This window comes from Perna viridis, chromosome 15, assembly GCF_037379345.1.
Source record: "Perna viridis isolate PV_CMFRI_1.1 ecotype Kerala chromosome 15, ASM3737934v1, whole genome shotgun sequence".
NCBI lineage: Eukaryota > Metazoa > Mollusca > Bivalvia > Mytilida > Mytilidae > Perna > Perna viridis.
The window spans coordinates 7,260,281-7,279,108 of record NC_142459.1 but is presented as its reverse complement, the minus strand read 5'-3'; the positions used below and the strand labels follow the sequence as shown (position 1 = coordinate 7,279,108).

The following is an 18,828-nucleotide window of genomic DNA, read 5'->3' as shown; positions in this document are numbered from 1 at the left end:
GTAGAGAATATACAGAGTTGTGTCAGTAGTTCCTCCGGCCCACTACTAAGTTATATAAGGCTGAATAGGGTACATTGTGTTCTAACTTGTACTAACTTTTCTAAATATGTCTGAAAAATACTTGGATTAACTTGACCGAGTCTCACCTTGTCCAAACTAGTCTCAACTAGTCTCGACAATGTCTCGACTTGTATTGACACAGTCTTAACCTGTCTCGACCAAGTTTTCACAAGTCTTAACTTGTCTCGACCAGTCTCAAGCAGTCTTACCAGTCTCGAATAGTCTCGACTAAGTCTTAAAGTATCTGAACAATTTAATTCGGTATAGGGGAGATTTCCCTGATTTCAACTCTTTTATGTCAGAGATTTTGCGTGACAAATTTTTTCCTCCCCAAAACATATTAAAAAAAATCTTGTAAAATGTCCATTGTTCTTGTTATGCAACATTTACACTAAAACACTGTGGTAGATCAAAACTGATTGTTTTCCTGATGAAAAAACTCTGCAACTTAACTTATATTAACCGGGTGTCCAATGAGGCATCTCTAAAAATTGCATTGTTGTTTTCTCGCTAATTCCGCTTTATTTTTCACTCGATATAAACACAAATTCTTTATACTCATGTATACATAGCCCATGCAACTTATCGAAAACAGAGAGTACTTCGATTATAAATGGTATTACTCAGTGCGTGATCTATCTGCTGCATATTTCAAATCCACAGCGCGCAAATTAATTGTGCTATGAATTATACATGTACGATACATGTGATGTAAAGGAAATGAGCATCTGTACCAAACATCACACAATGAAAATAATTAATCGTTAAGGTAATTTGTATGTTTATAGTTGAGCTGTCTAATCTTTAAATAGAAATATTCGCGTGAATTTTATACATGCAAAAGTGTAGTAAGGAAAGAGCCTTAAATCTCCATTCAGCTCGGAATTTTATCATTTTTTTTTAATTATTTGTTACAATTGTATCTACATGAGTATAAGGCTTAAATTTTATTCATATTTCTCGTCTTCGGTTCACTTGGTCAGTACTGGATTTTACAACATTACTTCGATACCAAAAATGAACTATACATACATGTACAAGTATACCGCTAGTATATTTCATATTAAATAATTTCACTCAGTATCTGTATAGTGTCACTACAGGCGCAATATACACGCGTATCACTTACCAACTGTCAGCTAACTACCATGTGTCTAAATACATGTTTTTATGTTAAATTCTTGCCCTTGAAATAAGATGGCGACCTGAATTTTTGCAGAGCATCAAAACTGTGTCCTTTAGAGTTTATGTTGAGTATTTGTTGTCTTTCATCAGCTGGAGAATTGATCGGCATCTCCCTTAACCCAAACTTCATCTTTGATCTATCTGCGAGGCGCTGTATTGGCGGTTTTGGTGGTAAGTTGGTCGAGACAAAGGACGTAAAAAGACCGGGAAAATTTGTGGAAGGTTTGAAGGCTTGCAAAAACGTCCGGACAGTATTTGTTTGTGAATATGGGAAACGTAGATATCATTAATAACTTTGTTCTGGCTGATTTAGACCCTCTAAACTGTTATCCCTATGGAAGTAAATTTGAATGATGGGTCAATAAGTGACGATAAAGATATTGTTATGAATACATGGAAAGATAGTTTTTGTAATATGTTAAACCAGAATTATAGTAAATGATGATTTTTTAGATAATATTATTTCTGTAGAAGAGGTTTTTAATATTTTAAGAACATCAAAAAACTGGAAAGCTCCTGGTATAGATCAGATTCAAATTGAATTTTAAAAAAATCAAACTGCTTTGAACGCATTAACTCGTATTTTTAATGTTTGTTTTGAGTCTGGTAAAAAACTATCTGGAGTAAAGTTGTGATTACTCCTATTCCTAAATCATCTACAGCTGACCCTCGAGATCCTATAGCATATAGGGGAATTACTTTGGCCCCAACATCATATAAAATTTATTGTGTGGTATTAAATGCCAGAAAATTAATTGAGGTCTCGTGCCAGACTTTGAAATTATACCTGCTCTTACGGGAGGTAACTCTGCAAAAACAGGATAAAATCTAGCTGCACCCCGAGCTCCCCAATTAGGGAATCCCTGACTTGCGGACCAGCATTTTGTCAACATTTATCTCCCTTTGGGCCCCGTGCAGGTCCGGGGGTTAAAATAATAGGCCTGCAGCAGCGCTACGCTTGTCGTAAAAGGCGACTAAATAGTGCTCAGAACCCTAGCGGCGGCTAGGGCGCTCTGCCCACAGAGCAACTGGGATGTGTTCCCCAGGTGGTCGAATGGGGTACCCCTAGTGTGTTACATGCTGGGGTTGTCAGGCTATAATACGGAAAACCTGACCGCAAACCATAGTGATGCACCGTGTTGGGAAAGATGCCAAGTTCCTCGCACGTTAAAGAACCCTACTGTGGTATTTTCCCGGAGTAGGAACCATAGGGCTCCGCCACAGAAGGCTAAATTGCCCGACCCTACCCACCTATTTCCAGTGGCAATCAAAAATTGTTGACCCCATTGTCCTTGTGTCCCATCCCTTTTTCATTTCATCATTATTGTTCATTTTATCATCAATTTCATGTTCATCGTCTGAATATAGCTGAAATATTGCTGCTCGGACGTTAAACCCCAACAAACAAAAACAAACAAATCTCCCTTTGGAGCAGGTGTCTATTCAGAACACGTAAGGTTTTCCATCCAATATCGACGATACTTTAGAAAATCTCGAATGTCAAAAGGAAATTTCTCGTTCTACTGACCCTGCCGTAAATTTTCGTTACCTGGGATTCAAATGAAAATCATTCTTATGTAACCTATCAACAAAATGAAACACCCTGTAAATTTTAGAAACACCGTTGTGTTTGTCTGCTGGGGATTCCATTTTCATTCGAGTTACCTCTTTTTTTTTGCACCCGAATCCGAACATCGATTAGAGAGACTTCGAAATTATACCTGCTCTTACTGGAGGTAACTTTGCAAAAACAGGATAAAATATGGCTGTATCCCGAGCTCCGCAAGTAGGGAATAAAAATATAAAATACACATACCTGAAATAATGATACAAAACTTAAAATAAGTTTTTTATAATTTATTGTTTCCTCGATGCATGCATGTAGGATGCGGCACCGTAGGAACATAGCTTTTTATATCAGATTAGCCAGAAGAAATGATTAACCAATAAAAATCAAAATTTATTTAATTGGTCAACTATCAATCAAAATCTTGACCAATGAAACAAAATATAACAAAGTGTTTCTAGGGTCAAATCGTCACTATGTGTCAACCAAAAGTAATTTGTATTTAAATCCTAAGCCAAATGGACATTTGTTCTTTATTACATAATTTATCTCGTCTTTATTGTTTGTGTTCACTTAGCGAAAATCGGAATTAAAGAAAAGACGTTGTACATAATGCTTTGTGGCTTAATCTTAAGAAAAGATATAAACAATTTACCATAAATAGACTATGATACTTCTATAACAGTGCATATTGCTATATTTTATTTAAAGACAAAAATCACCTTTTCTTTTAATCCTACCACTAAATATTTTTTCCAAATAATTTCTTCTTTGTAATTTCACATAAAACATGTTTCCATATTTTTATCAATTTGAAAACACATCAAATCAAATCTAATATATATAGATGTAGTTTCTTTATGAATTGTAGTATCTAATTTGTTCAAGCTGTTCATTGGTCAAATTGAGAAAAGTGCCGTCAGTGTCATGTGACTTGAATATGTCATGACGTATATTTCACTTAAAATATGGTTGTACTATTTCAGTATTTGGACTAGCCTAACCGTCTTCTATCTTCAATCCTATTTGTGCATGAATTTTTTAATACCTTTCAGTGCTACCTATATGTTGTATGGAAGTGTTTTACTGTACAGTTATTAAATTTATATGTAGCCTATAGTATACATCTTAGCGTGTTATGGCCCACCTTTTCACACGATAGTGTATATTGCTATAATAAAAGCTGTGATATTGAGCGATACATATTTTCTATTGCAAGCCAAAGTAGACAAAAATCAATATTTTGTAATATTAGAAGATTTTTTTAATATTAGAAATTCATTTTGTAATATTAAAAATTCATTTTTTAATATTACAAATTTCTGATTTAGTAATATTATAAAACATCACACATTTTGCAATATTAAAAATTGAATTTGTAATATTAGAAAATCACTTTGCAATATTGCAAAATCAGTCACATTTTGTAATATTAAAAATTCATTTTCTAATATTACAAATTCCTGATTTACATGTACATGTAGTAATATTACAAAACATCACCCATTTTGTAATATTACAAATTGAATTTGTAATACTAGAAAATGAATTTGTAATATTAGAAAATGAATTTGTAATATTAAAAAATCATTTTGCAATATTGTAAAATCAGTCAGTCACATTATTTAATATTACAAAATGATTTTGTTCCCCATTTATTTATATTTATTTAGTAACATGTGTAAAAGAAAATTTATCAACATGTGCATAATTCAATTATTAATATCAATAAATTGAGGAGTTTTCTAGACATGCAAACACAATCAAGACAAAATGTATGTATGATCAAATTTGCTCTTTGGGCAATACCTGAGTCTGAGTTCATACTTCCCCTATTGGTAATACCTGTCTGTGTCCACACTTGTATTTATATAAATACAATTTGGACATTATACTTTCCACTTCTGTATATTATGTCATGTGCATGTCTTTACTAGATGATTTGTAGAACAGTTGTTTTCGGGTTTTACGTAGAACATGTAGGTCTATTTGCATTAATCAGTCTTAAATATCCTTTATGTATAAAATGGAAGTTTTTTGTGTGTTTCTGCAGCTTTTAGTCCTGGTGACAAAGTTCAAAATCACAAAGGCGATGTCATACGATTAGAAGTTATAATGACATATTGGCCCTGTATAGATGCCCGGTTTGAATTCATATCAATTGGTTAGTTTTTGACATATTTTTAACGTATTGTGGGTAGTTGGTTAATAAAATTCCACTAAATGAATAGAAATATGCTAGTATTTGATTTTTTGACGAAAGTAAACAAAAATGTAGTATTGGAATAAAATGACTATAGTTTATGTATAATTTATTGATTAAAGTTCAAATGTTGCCCTAAATATGATCAAAACTGCCAATACAATACAAAATACAAAAGTGCGCCAATACAGGATTTAGCCGTCCAATACGGCTTTTACCCGTCCAATACGGCTTTTACCCGTCCAAAACGTCATATTGGACTTGTTAAAATCCATATTGGCCTACATTGTAGCGTATTAAGCTTGTTAGTCATTAAAGGTAAAATTGTGCAAGGTTTTCCATATTGGCTGAGTTATTGGTCCTTGGCTAGAAATATTTTAACTTGTCAAATCCTCTGAAAATGTTCATTTTTTGTCATTTTGGCTTTCCATATTTTGTTCTTCTTATGACACATGACATATTTTGGTCATGTGATTTGAAGCTTTGCAAATAGCAGACGATACATCTATATCTATTGATTTGTTTCATATTTTTTACTGCATTCTTAAAGGACTAAAATAATATAGCATACAGAGGTTTTGGAAAAGTAAGTTGGAAATATTCTATATTGAGCTTAAACTCCAAAATTACTTGGAAATTACCGGCAATCTCATCTTTGTTGTTTTCATCAAACAGACCGGTTTCAGTGTCCGCAACCTCTGACCCCTGACCAAAGCACATGCATCAATTCTGTACAAAACGCAATGTTAATAATACACCGGAACTACATTTTGTAGTTATATATTGGATAGAGGGTACAGAAGTATAACTCTGGGCTAACTGTCGACTTTGAAGGCATAGTTTTCATATTCCTAAGCAAGGGAGATAATACAACTTAAGCTAGGACTTCTAATCTTTTTAAAATCCTCTTCGTCACTGAGCAATGTTTATGCCATTTGTAGCAGTCAGATCTACTTGGCCTGTTCCATTTTACTAATATTCTTTTTCTGAACATCATTGTACTTTTAGGCCTAGGAGGTATATCAAGGTGATGTTTGATTTCCTTAGGTAGGACCCCAAAAGTTGATATTTAATTCATTGTTAACAATGTTTTTGACATATAATCCAGAGTATTTGAACTATTAATATTTAGAAGATATTACAACTGAAAAATTGATATTTATCCTTCTTCTTGGAACATTTACTTTGTGGGTCGAAAAGGCCTCCTGTCAATATATATGTAAATGCCTTTAGTAATACACATTAATTGAAGTATGATGTCTCTAAAAAATGAAAATTTATAACCTCTGTTGCATACAGGAAAATTTCTTGTTGAATGTTTATAGTTAATGCATATGCCTCAGGTTGCAAAACCCAACAATTTTTAAAATAAATTTACATTTTTGAAGTAATTGGCAAATAAACATATACATCATTTGTGTTGGCACACATTGTTTACACTTTATAACACCACACTGAGGTAAAAACTGTTAAAATAATAAGCTACCCTTACTCCAAGGTTGGGTGCCAATATGACCTTCAGTAAGGGTGGAATGCCCTCAAAACACTTGAGTAAAGCTGGCTTGACACATTTTGGGGAAAATACTAGTGTAGTGCATACAATGTTCATCTCAAGGCCAACTAATTTAGATTGTGTATGTACATACATGTATGACAGTGCTATCAGCGATATGATTTTTAATGCAAATGATGTTTATATGCTGACAAATAAACCACTGTTCAGTAATACAGGTCCAGACATGCTATCGGTCTTGTTAATATATAATAAGGAAAAATAGAATTGATGATTCGTACTGTACATGCTCTTGTTTTGCATCTCATTACATTTTGTTCATTTAAAGTTGATATTTATTAGAGACATCTTTATTCCTTGTTAACTTTTTTTCAGGATTTTATATTGGTATGGTGAAAATACGGAAAGATATTCGTACATGTTTTAAGTGACATTTTTGTGAATCAGTAACAAGTAAATCTACAATGTATTACCAGTAACGCATATCTTAAATGATGTCACATAGGTGGGTTAAAAAAAGAAAATCACAATTAATTTACATTGTTCACAAAGGTGGGAAAAGTTAGAAAGTGACAAAGTCGTTTAAACCTAGTGTTTCTGATGTTTCCAATAGTATTAATCAGAACTGTGAAGCTACAGCAAGTGAAATACCAGTAATTGAGGATGTCAAAATTGAAGAGAAGCCCAGTAGTTCCGCACCTTTAAAAGAAGATTGTCATTCCTGGGACCAAACAAGTAAGTCATTTTGTAATATTGTTATAATAATAATATTTTGTTTATAAAAATTGATGAAATTATTTTTACAATCACAGGAAGTTGTAGGATGACACCTTGTTTGAGAGTAAAAATAAGGCTAAATTTAGATAGCCCATAGAACTACCATGAACAATTTTTTCAAGTAGTGCTTAGTGTTAGTGTCGACCCCTATTGTTTATTTAATACTTCATGTAATTTTTGGATCATTTATATACAGAATATGAGAAGGCTAACTACAAAAGAGTGGAAAATTGAACAGAGGTTAGCAAGAAGCTATACCAGAGAGGACTGAAAAAAAAAAAAACAGTATATAGCGGTTTCTACATGCAGTCAGTGTGACATTTATACAAATAATCTCTGCAGGTGTATTGACTGCATAAATTCCCATGTTGCCTGTTTACCTTGCTTGGAAAAAATATCATGAATTCCCTCTTTTACTTCTGTAGCACAAAGAGGCAAGGTGTTATGTGATGCCCTTCAAAAGTTGTTTTTCTGTCTGTCCGTACGCCTCCCCCTCCATGATAAATTAGGAATGAATTAATGTTTTTTTTGTAAACTTTGTAGATGTTTTATGGACCATGAAATACAGATCAACTTCAATTTTCAGAAAATTGCAAAATTCGGTTTTTAGAAATATATTGAATGCCCAGTAACAGAGTGAAGTAATATGTAAAAAAATTAGGTGAAATACTAGGATTTTAAAATATTTCAAAATTACATTTGAAAAATTTTGTTTTGACACGTTTTTAAACTTTTGTAAACCCTGTGCAGAAGATGCACAGTTTTCTGAAAATAGGCTTTATGTTGCATTCTTTGGATCGTTATGTTAAGCACTTACATACTTCATAATCTTATGGAGTTTGTGGCCTCTACCGTATGAGAAGAATGGGTCAAAAATGGTTAAAAATAGGTGTTTTATTGAAACCATGTATAATGCTTGTTCTTCTGCTGATTTTAATTATTCCCTTTTATTATTGGATTGCTTATGAAAATTCCTGCCTGTGTTTTTCAATCAGATTTAAGATATCTCATATGGCTTTTGAGATTAGGGGTTCAACATGGCCACACCCCAAAAAATTCACTGTTTTTGGGTGATAAGAAAACAATATTTGACTTTAAAATTTTGTCCAAACCAGCTGTTGTGTCGATAATGAATGTTAAGTGCCTAGGCTTAAGTGTGTCAAAAACTAATATTGTTTCAACACTTGATGGAAAAGTTTTGGAATCAACCATTGTGGACGTATCCAGCTGCTTTCCGTAACACTTTTGTTTTTAATGATGCATAAAAATTACATTTAGAATAATATGATACAATATACAAAATCATTACACAGCTTTGTTTACAGAATCTATTGAACAAGTTGATATATATGTAATTAGCATTTTTCATTAATAGGGAAAGGAAATATACAAACTTATCATAGACGAAACTATCCAACAGATTCAGACCTTGTTGATGATGATCTGTCCAGCATGTTTTCAGGTACTTTTTTTTTAAGAAAAACAGAAAATGCTTACGTTAAACATTACACATCATTATTTCAACCAATGAGCTTTTATAACATGTACAAATTTGTCTTACACGTTTATCAGTGCACTTGTGTTAAGTCACTGTGAAAAGGATATTTGGGATTGACCTTGGGGTTTGTATATTTGTAGAATTTAAAATTGGCTGTATATTTTTTTAATTTTTTTTTTTACAAAAGGCAGACTTAGGGCAGACTATTAAAAAAATAATATTGTTTTTATTTATTCTTCTTTATGTACACCTCGTAAGCGCAGATGACCTAAGTACATAAAAAAAATTATTTCAAATAGATATGTATATCAATAAATCTTAAAAAAATAAGTTGCATCAATAATAATGTTATTATATTGCTTTCAGTGTGAAAAAAAGGTTTACTGCTTCGATGCAGACTTTCAGTTGGTCCGAAAGACATCTTCTGGTGAACAGTGCTTATCTACAAAGCACAAAGATCGCTTTTTCTTAGATCAGAAAGAGGTGGATAACTTTATGAGTACTTACACCAAGTCATCTGTTGATAATGTAAGTACTGTTAATATCTGTATATGGCAAGGTTCGTACGGGTCCTTGAATCCTTGAATTCTTGAAAAGTCAATTTAATAAATTAATAAAATCTAAATTTGATACTGTCCTTGATTTTTTTAATATTTTAAATGTTTTATCGAAGTAATGTTTCTTAGTGTATTTTATGTATTAGATTTACCTTTTATGTACCTTTTTATATGTAAATAGCATTTTGTTTTAATTTCATGATTTTATGAAGAGACTTTGATCTTGATTTTAATATTTACATTACATTAAATATTATTGCCGTGATATGGCCCTGGTCGCCGAAACGGCATTAAACAAGAACAATCAATCAATCAATCCCTAACGATTTTATAATCTTGATTTAGGACTGCAGTGAATTTAAAGCTGGGAGCAACATAAGATCTAAGGCAATGAATAGAAAGTTGTCTGATACTGCAGTTTTGGGGGCCACTTGTAGACTTGACTATCCACAAATGATTTTTAGTTTAAAACATGGAGAAAGGTATCTGTTACTTTTTCTTGGCCCTCTTTATGCAACGCCAAAGATGACTTAAGGTTAGCACTATCCTTGTTAAATAATCCTTCAGAATCATTTTTTTATCATGCTTGGAGATTTGGAAATTATTTGTAGCATATAGTTTATCAATTACATGTTTAGGATTAACTTTGATATTTTAATTTGTCCATTTTTTCCATTGTATGCATTTTGAAGGTACAAAGTAGTATAGATATTAAGCAAACATAAGTGTACATGTACTTCTCTAGGTAGTTTTTCCTTCTCTCCTTGTATTTAAAGTAGGGCTACAATAATGTTTCTTACATACTCTGATAGAACTTATCAGTGTTGGATTAAGCTTTCTATTTTAATATTCTTGGTTTTGCTTCTTGTATACCATTTAGTTTTGAATGTTGAATTTCTTATGTTTTGATTCTATTGATGGGATGAGAGGTTACTTACTAAAATATATGTACAGCATACCTTAATTCGCTTTATCAATTTTATAAGTATTTTTGAATTTACATATAATAACACAATTTATTTTTTTCTCATAACATTGTTTTTACCTTTGCTTCTGCTGAAGACAAATTATTGAAACCCACACTTCATTGTGAGGCAGGGTAAGTAATAATAGCTTGTTTTTTTTTTTTTTTTTTTTTTTTTTTTCAGAAGAAAAATGATAATGAAGATATCATCAACAAAGTATCATTTTCCATATCAATTTTTCACTGCTATGGGCATAGTGTTCCATGTCAGGTAATGTGTATATCAAGAAATGTGATCAAGCAGTTTGATATAATTCATTTGAAACAAAGGATTTTTAAAGCAGTATCATTTTCATAAGGCCCCGTGCAGGTCCGAGTGTTAAAAGAATAGGCATGCAGCAGCGCTAAGCTTGTCGTAAAAGGCGACTAAATAGTGCTCAGAAACCTAGCCGGGGGCTAGGCGCTCTGCCCACAGAGCAACTGGGATGTGTGCCCCAGGTGGTGGAATGGGGTACCCCTGGCGTGTTACATGCTGGGGTTGTCAGGCTATAATACGGAAAACCTGACCGCAAACCATAGTGGTGCACCGTGTTGGGAAAGATGCCACGTTCCTCGCACGTTAAAGAACCCTGCTGTGGTATTCGATAGGAGTAGGAACCTTTGCGCTCCGCCACAGGAGGCTAAATTGCCCGACCTTACCCATCCCCCCTTTTTCCAGTGGCAATCAAAATTTGTCGACCCTATTGTCCTTGTGTCCCATCCTTTTTTTTTTTTCATTTCATGTTCATCGTCTGAATATAGCTGAAATATTGCTGCTCGGACGTTAAACCCCAACAAACAAACAAACAAACATTTTCATAAGTGCCCAAAAATTATTTGCATGAAATAATTTTAAATCCATCTTATTTATACCAAAAAATGTTTGTTTGAAAGTACGTTTTGTTTTTGATTCATTTTCTATTCTAAAAATAAAAGTCTTGGTTTTTTTGTATTGATTTACTGGGTAAAAAAAAAAAGATTTACACAATTATGTAGTTTTGATTTTATGTGACCCCAAATTTTTAGATTCCTTAGCATTATTAAATTTCTTATTAAAATTCAAATCAGATTTCAGATACCATTTATGGTTTTCAGTTAAAGGGATCCAAGGCAAAGCTTTTTGAAAGGCACCCTTAATGCAAAACTTCTTTCATCTTTAATTATATTCCAAGTTTTTGCAGTATTATGTCTATTTTTTAGGTTGTAAGAAATGAAGAAGTTACACTTGGCAATTAAATGCCCAAAACAAGCACTTTCTACAGTTGCAAGGTATAAAACATTGGAGGAAAACAGTACTGCTGCATTACTAGAAAATTTTCATCATTTCCATGTAAGCTTATTGTTATTAAGTGTCTTATTTCACAGTATTTCTAGTTTTAATCTATGTTACTTTATTATTTATACTATTTGTAATATAATGCAATGGCATTTTTTGAAAGAAAAATGGAGCTAAAAAATGCTTTACTAAAACATTTGTCTTATCCTTATTTTCATATGTTATTGCAATTACAACCTACTGATTTCTTTAAAGAAAAAAATAAACAATCAAATTCAGGTTTTGATTTAAAAAACTGTACATGAAATTCATTAGATCAATAATGCAGGTAACCAGTCAGATCTTCTGGTACCACTTACTTATACTAATTTTAGAAAAAAAACTTAAATATTTGGAATGGTTAATCAAATATGAGGAGATCGCATCTTCAAAAAAATATTTAGTATGGATCTTCATCCATGTTTTAGAGCAGTGGCAAACATTCTTACATTTAACTGATTTATAAAGTTTCTCTAATTGAGTGCCCTAACTGATTACTTAATTCTTTCTTTTGTTTTTTCTTATTGCAGAGGGTGGAGTTGACATGGGTGCCATTGAGGATTGGGTGAATGAAGAAAAAATAGCTATATTGTCAAGAACGCAGAACAATTCAAGTGAATCTGAATGTAAAGACCTCATTTTCATATAATATTGTAATTAAATATGCAGTGGTACGGGTGCGTGTCCTTTTTTCCCTCTATTATGCAGAGGGCTACCCATCTCTTATCTGTCGCTCATTCAATACAACAGTTAATTTTAATGAAACTTTCACAGAATTCTTATTATACCCCTGCTTTGTAAAAGGGTGCATACCTTTTTTTTACCTGTGTCTACATTCCTTATAACATTTTTGCTCAGCTCCTGTTAAACACAGCATTTAAAGGTTTTGTACAAACAATTAAATGGGTATAGTTTATTGGGATGCAATATTGTTGTCCTTATGACATCTATTTCCTGTTCGCCAAAAATTTGAAATTTTTGAAGCACGGAGGTATAATATACAAAATTTTCATCACAATTATTTCGTCCAGTATTAATTACATGTTACTAAAGGTATTGTGCAGCATTGGAAGCCTTTTTGTTCCTATGTCCATGCCTATGACATCTATCTTTCTAAAAACATGATTTTCTTATACATGTATCATGATGTTAAGCAGTAATATCACTAGTAAACCATCATTCTCAAATTTCTCGTTTAGTATTGAATATATGCACCATCCATTTTCGATCTTGATCAGAAGCTTTTTTAGGTCTCAAATTAGTACTCTTATCAATCGTTGAAGTCTGAGTAACCATCCTTATTCAACACTACTGAAAAAAAACTTAATTAAACTTTTAACGGAATCTTAACATAATACCATTGTTATTAGTTTTTTCATGTAAATCACTGTTGAGGTCAATAGGTGCATTTTAAATAATTGTGGTGTTAATATAGAACAATTCTCACACTTTATATAATATTGTACTTTATTGTATTTTTGGCCTTTAAATAAACTGGTTTCTATAGCAACTTAAGTATATTAAATGATCTCTTTTTGTCTATTCAGTTGCCTTTGAATTGTCCATAAAATGTGTTCTTTTTGTTTTTCAGATGCTTTTAGCAAGAAAGATATATATTCTTTGGATTTTCAGAAATATAACAAAAAGAGGTAATTTAATTATATTTTAGCACAGTGAACTGACCAAAAGTTGATTTATTGTGATTCCTGTTACAAAAAGGTTCAGGAACATAGAAATTATGTGTATCTGCTTGTCCCAACACGGGCCCTTTCACATATATTTGTTAATGAAAGTGTATTCAAGGGAACCAATGTTCTGGCGGTAATCAAAAGAATGTAATCCAGAGACAAAGACCAAACAAACAAAACAAAGAACATAAAGTAATTAAAATAATACATACAAAGTAACAAAAACAACAAGCAACTCGGATTCCACTAAAAACTGGGAGCATTGACCAGGTGTACCAATAGTGTAATCGTCTTCTTTTCTAGGCTTTTCTAGAAACATCCGCCAAGTTGCTCATAAAAAGTCAAGTCCAGAGTAGTCAAATTTTTCTTTTTCAACATTTTTAAATTTTAATATAACGTGCTTACTAACTTCCTCGGGGAATACATGTTTGTGTAGATTTGAAGGAAATATTTCTGAAAATGCAGAAGACCTTTTAAGGTATATCAATAGATTTAATTATCTTTCTGCTCTTTGTACCTTTAGTCTGTTCTAACCTGAACACCTATCTAAACACTGATAATAATTTAGAAATATTTTTAATCACATTATGCCTTTTGTGCATCTCCTGATTTGTTTGTGACTTGAAGAACTTTTGGGGTTTTATTGATGCAAAATATGAAATTGGTCATTGGTCCACCAAGGGACCTCCTCTAAAACCACTTATTATCCTTACAAAGAACATGTAAGATGCAGGGATCTCCCAAGGATTTTGGGATAGCGCTGTATTTACCGCGTGTGACACGACGTTAATATGTCTCCTGTCAAAACGTGCCTCTTTGTATTTAATGTATCTTAATATTCATGTTTCCAAATATTTTCATGAAGTAGTGTGGAGTTGACCTAATTATACCAGGAAAAAGACTTATTATTGTTATTTAAAGTTGGCACACTAGTTGTTTTGTTTTGTTTTATTCATAAATATTATGTTTATATGTAGTTTGTTTATGTCAAATACCCCATTTCATGATTTACAAAAAAAAAAATGTTCTTCCCCCACTCTTGTTGCACTATTTTTAGATTGGGGGATTTTACGATCTATTTCTTAACTAATTTTCCCGCGAAAAAAAAACATGCTCTCGATACACAACAACATGGCAATGTAAACAAAAGACGGCCATTTCCTTTTCATTTTCAAAGGGTTTTGGAAGTATCTGATGGAATAAATATTTTTGGGGAATTTACTGTTAATTACCTTGGAAGATGGCGTAAATTACCTCGGGCACACATGTTTCCTGTCGTAATTGATTTTTAATTCGCAAATTTAAGATTATAACACAGCGCTAGTAGCATGATTGCGCAGTACCGGTCTCGATAGCGCTGTAAAGCGCAGCGCTTTAAGGGCCTGGGGAGAACACTGAGATGATTTTGAATGTTGGGTCATGACACTAATAATATTTATATAATTCGGACTTACATGTGCGCATGCACTTCATTAGGATGAAATTTTAATATTTTCAGAATTGATAAGAAGTTATCTACTTAATAAGAACAAGATGAAAAGACTGGATAAAGAGAGTGAGACCTACTTGTCTTGTTTAGAAGCAGCCAAGTCCACAGAAAAGATGCAGGCTCTGTAAACAATTCACCAATATGTTTCAGAGAAGCAGCATCTGGTGAAGCTAATAAGGAAATATGCAAGTGAGGAACAGTTAAATGCTTATTGTTACATTTATTGTAATATGTATGAAAAAGCCACTTATTCCTTAGCCCTATTTTGAATGTCATTGCTATCGATTATAATATATTTTGCATACTGTGTTAAAAAAAAAAGTACAATTCCTATGAAATTACGGTTCCTTCTCATTACCAATACAAATAATTAAGTACTTATTGTAATACCTTAATTGAAAAATTTAAAGGTTGTGCCATATTTTTAGTCAATTTAGATTGATGTTACGTTTTTGAAATGAAAACTTCTGGTGCCAGACAAGAAGTACATGTATTCCTTTTTTACTACTGAAATGACAACCTGTTTAGTTTAGTTTTTTTTAATTTTACAAACAGAAAGCTAAGTAAGGAAATAATTGATTTTGAAGGTAAAAAGAGGAGGTAATTATCAAAGAGGAAGTCTTACATTTAATGGATTTTGGAGGTAATTATCAAAGAGAACGTCTTATATTTAATGGATTTTGGAGGTAATTATTAAAGAGGAAGTCTTACATTTAATGTATTTTTCAAAACAATTTAGCAATGGTCTCATTTCTATGTCCATTAATTATTTTCTCCTCCTTTTGTTTTAGAGGGGCAATCGGTATACCATAGGCTTTCAAGGCAACTTAAGTGCAGCACAAAGTGGATAAGTCGGTAGATGGTTGCAACGAGATTGGGGAACCATGTTGTAGCATGCCATTGATAATAAGCGTTAATTATGTTAATACTGTTGAGAGTGAATTTTTCAACTGCCTTGCAGAATATCAAGGAATTCCATCAGCAATAAAACAGGAAGTTATCCAGTTGAAATATCTTGCCACCGGATGTGCTGAGGAGAAAGAACTCCTTAAACAAGAAATGTTATCAACTTTTTTAGTAACCTTTTCCAAGAATATATTAGTGATATGTGTGCTCCTTTACCTTTAATTTTAACAGAAAATTTAATATCGGATGACTATGAAAGAATCACAGAAATGTTGTTTTACCTGGCATCAGTTGAAGATTTGTTGGTAGATGGAGATAATGATAATGATATAGAAAGTAACAGTGATGATGACACTGAATGAATGTAATTTTTTTATTTTATATTTTTAAAGTTTTGTTTATTAAAATACTATTTCAGTAATTTAAACTTGTAACGCCTGTTTCAACTTGTGACACACCAGTAGCATGTTTATCATGCCATCGATAATTAACTCTAATTATCGAAATACTGTTGAGAGCAAAATTTTCATTTTGGTTGGGCAATAAGGAGAAACATAAAATTGTTCAGTTAAAATGCTTGGCACCTTATATTGTGTCTCCAGTTTCCAAGTTTGACAAAAACAGTATAGCAGGGTTATTATTAGCACGTTGTAGCTTATTATAGTTGTTACACTTTATACCATACTACTCCTGAAATATCAGTAAAAAATCTTATCCAACGTATTTCAAAATTAGTAGGGAGTAGCTGAATTTTATTTATTTATTATTTTTAAATTGAGTGAAAAAAAATGTAGATTTGAAAGGAATGTATCTTTATTGGGGATAAAATCAAAATATAATTTTTTCTAGGAGAGTGATAAAATTGGATCAGTAAGGAATGAGAATCAATGGTAGTTTTGTTTTTACTTGCAATCCTAAGACATACATGTACTTGTTTACCCTGACTCTCTTTGGATAACAATGAAATAAAAAATGCAAAATAAATTTAAGCAATGATGAAAATTTCCATAATGGAAAAAGAGGTTGAAGAAAAAACATCATCTGTATGTACTTAATTTTAAACAAAAAACTGTAGAACTGTTCACATTATGTTTTTTTATTGCATGCACCGATGTATAATGTACTAATATTTGCATTGTAAATTACATGTAAATGTACCTTGTATTTTTGTGGTTTTTATGAGATCTGCAGGAGGAGAATAGTTTCAGACTGTGTTTCCCTCTTAATACAAAGTGTTTTAGTAACAATCTTTTTTTCCCAAATAGGTTCCTCCTTCACAGCATCATAGGTAAACACAATTCAAAAGGTGTCGTTTATATGTGGATGAGTGTGAAGGAGGACATGATTGTTAGATCCTTGTCATCAGACACTTGCATATTGTGATGATTTAGCTTGCAATTTTTACGTTTTTATGCACTCACAATTTTTATCGTATGTGATGATGAATTTTCGGACACCATGAAAGCCTGAATGGGAAAAATTTCAGTTGATGAAATGAAAAAAAAATCTAAAGAGTTGAACTATAGGAAGACTCCTTGCAGAGTTATTGAAAAATGACATATTTGTTTGCTGTTCTTAGCTTTTTTCTTTAAAACCAATGTAACTTTTCAGAAAGTTTCAGTTTATAAAATGATTTTTTCATGATAAGGCCTACAAAAGTCTTCATGACATTGAAGTTGTAGGACAACTCACTGTTGGTGTTTCTTAACTTCAGGGTCATATAAACCAATCGGAACTCCTCAGACTTTCTAGTACACAAAAGAGAAACCTAGAGGGCGTTAGGTGAAAGAATCTATCCGGAATTTGACAGATCCGATTCTAAAATTATAGTTTTACTTGTTGACATTTTTACCTTTACTTTTTTCCTAGTTCCTCACTTCATGCTGAATTCTTGACTGATATGTTCTTTATTTCTAGTGATATCTTACCAATTTTTCTAGCACCACCTGGTGGATAGAATAACTTTGAGCCGCTAGTGACTCCTATTCCGGCATTTTTTCCGAAAAGAAATTCTCCTTTCTGCATCCGAGGATATTTTCTAGTAAAGCAGAAATGACAGAGTAGTTCCGATTGTCCTAGAAACCTTTTTTTGTGGCAAATAAGACAAAACTGCGGGAAGTTGTTAAAATTTGAGCCACGGGGTGCAATTAACACTCATCAAAACTTTGCCAATGTATGTTTGATTAGTACAAGTTATAATGTGTTGCTTATTACTTTTGATATGAAATATGCATATTTATGTATTATTTTGAAACTCAGTTTTTTTTTCATGTAAATAAAACAATAATTTATAGTTTTATATGATTTTTTGTGTTGCTTGAAAGAATAAAATGATAATTAAACAATGTGTGTTTAGTGTAATATTATACACCAACAAAAAATCTTCTCAAGCTGTGAACAAAAAATGACGCCGAATATGCAGAGGCCACATATATGCCAATCTTCAAATAGGCACAACACAACACAAATATATCAACGGGCACAAAGAACACGAATAACTCAACGGGCACAAAGAACACAAATATCTCAACAGCACAAATAACAGAAATATCTCAATAGGCAGAAAGAAAACAAAATATATCAACGGGCACAAAGAACACAAATATTTCAACGGGCACAAAGAACACAAACATTTCGACAGGCATAAGGAACAGAAATATCTCAACGGGCATAAAAAACAAATATTTCAACAGCACAAATAACAGAAATATCTCAACAGGCACAAAAAACACAAATATCTCAACGGGCACAAAGAACACAAATATCTCAACAGGCGCAAAGAACACAAAATATCAAAACACACCTTTTTTGGCAATTGCATTGTCAGGTGAGACAAATATTATGTCGTCGCCCCCCCCCCCCAAAATATCTCTGCAAAGGAAATGAAAATAATATAATCATGACTCTTCACTTATCTTTCTTTACTTGATTATCAGAAATGTAGAGGGAATTCAGTTATACAAGGAGTAGTAGAATAATAAAAAATTAATTATGAATTTCGATTCAATTATACCAATAAGTTGCATGGATTTCCATATTTCCAAATAACAATTGACCTAGTTTTAAC

The 18,828-nt window shown here is 32.2% G+C and overlaps 1 pseudogene across 1 annotated transcript; it reads left to right on the top strand.

Moving 5' to 3' along the window:
* Positions 1-6,408: 6,408 nt before the first annotated feature.
* LOC148596750 (uncharacterized) lies at positions 6,409-18,108 on the top strand (annotated as a pseudogene). Its single transcript, XR_015919223.1, has 12 exons — positions 6,409-7,263; positions 7,502-7,699; positions 8,681-8,767; positions 9,170-9,331; positions 9,706-9,878; positions 10,053-10,059; positions 10,509-10,676; positions 11,564-11,591; positions 12,209-12,304; positions 13,270-13,327; positions 14,875-15,044; positions 15,647-18,108. The product of XR_015919223.1 is annotated as an uncharacterized LOC148596750 (transcript).
* The last annotated feature ends 720 nt before the right edge of the window (positions 18,109-18,828 follow it).